The following is a 1,768-nucleotide window of genomic DNA, read 5'->3' on the forward strand; positions in this document are numbered from 1 at the left end:
TATACAGGGAAATAATTTTTCCAGCACCAACATGACTAAGGACCATTAGCTTTGAAAAGGCCAATTTTCAGAAAAGGTGAACAGCTGGTAGAACCGGAATGCAAGTGAAGCATTTTGCAAAGAAAAGAAATCTTCTGCTTCTTCCTATTGCTTCCCCATTTCTCCTTCCTTTCCCATGAAGCTACTGAATTTCACAGGTTTAACTCTTGATACTAGTATAAAGGATAAGTACTTTTTATAGCATCTTTTACAAACTTTGGTTGTTTTTTTTTTCTTCACAACACTGCTCCAGCAATACAATTCCAGTCTTCACGAATTATAAGACAGAAGTGACTCCAAAATACTACTTTTCTGAAACCTGTCCTAATTTTGGTATGATTTTGTATCATCAGTTTCATACTCTTAGAAAGAAAAAATAACTGCCCCACTTCCAATCCACATATAAGTGATGCAGATTTGCTAGGAGGTTTATGTTTTATTACCATACATTAAAGTTATCTAGTAGGTAGTTCTGCTTTAATTTGTTTGCAGATTACAAACACGTTCATGTAACTCCATATCCCTCAATAAATCAGACCAAATACTGTCACATATCTTCCAAGCAGCTCACAGCTGAACAATGTAATTTCCTTTCTTTCAATTTCTACCCTCTTCTTCTCTCTGCAGTGTTGTTTCCAAGTTGTCTTCTGACTACTCTGAAACTCACAATTACAGACAGATTTCTATGCTCTTACAAAAGCCACACTTTAATCAAAGGTTTCAAGGCAATGTTCATGCACTTAGAGGCAATGATTCCTGATGTGAATAACTCAGAGGAGCTTCACAGTTTGGTTTAACGCTCGCTTGACAAAGACACACTGTTAACTCACAGCTGTACCATCCATTCGGGCTCCCACACTTGGTGTGGTGCCATTCACTGTGTCCAGGACACTTTAGAAACCTGTGTTTCTCATAAATACAGAAACAGCTGCTTAGCTATGGATGGAGGAAAGTCTTACCATGTCTAATGTCATCGTGAAACACATGGAATCATAGAATGTTAAGGATTTGGAATGGACCTTAAAGATCATCTAGTCTCAACACCCCCTGCCATGTGCAGGGACACTTCCCTGGCCTTAAACACTGCCAGGGCTGGGGCATCCAACAACCTCCCTGGACAACTACTCCCTTGTCCCAGCACCTCACCAAGCTCACAGTAAGGAACTTCTTCCAAATATCTAACTTAAAATTCCCTTTGTTGAATTTGTAGCTATTACTCTGTGTCTTATCACTACAGGTCCTGTCAAAGAGCCCCTCTCCAGCTTTCCTCCAGGATTTTTCAGATACTGGAAGGTTGCTGAGGTCTCCACACAACCTTCTCTTCTCCAGGCTGAACAGCCGCAGTGTTTCGGCCTGTGTGCATGGTGGAGGTGTTCCAGTCCTTTTATCAGCTTCGAGGCCTCCTTTTGGCTTGCTCCAACAGCTGCGTGTCCTTCTGATGTTGGGGGCACCAGAACTGTACACCGCACTGCAGCTGGGGTCTCATGAAAGAGTAGAGGGGCAGAATTACCTCCCTCGCCCTGCTGGCCCAACGCTGCTTTTGATGCAGCCCAAGTTCGATTGGCTTTTTGGCTTGCGAGCGCACACTTGCCGGCTCATGTTGAGTTTTTCGTCAACCATCACATCCAAGTCTTGCAGCTCATCCTTCAGCTCTTCTGACACTGGACTAACTTGGGGAGGGGTCGAAGCAACGACCCCTCGGGCAGGGCAGGGCAGGGCCTGGCAGCCA

The sequence above is a fragment of the Geospiza fortis genome, unplaced genomic scaffold, assembly GCF_000277835.1.
Source record: "Geospiza fortis unplaced genomic scaffold, GeoFor_1.0 scaffold120, whole genome shotgun sequence".
Classification (NCBI taxonomy): Eukaryota; Metazoa; Chordata; class Aves; order Passeriformes; family Thraupidae; genus Geospiza; species Geospiza fortis.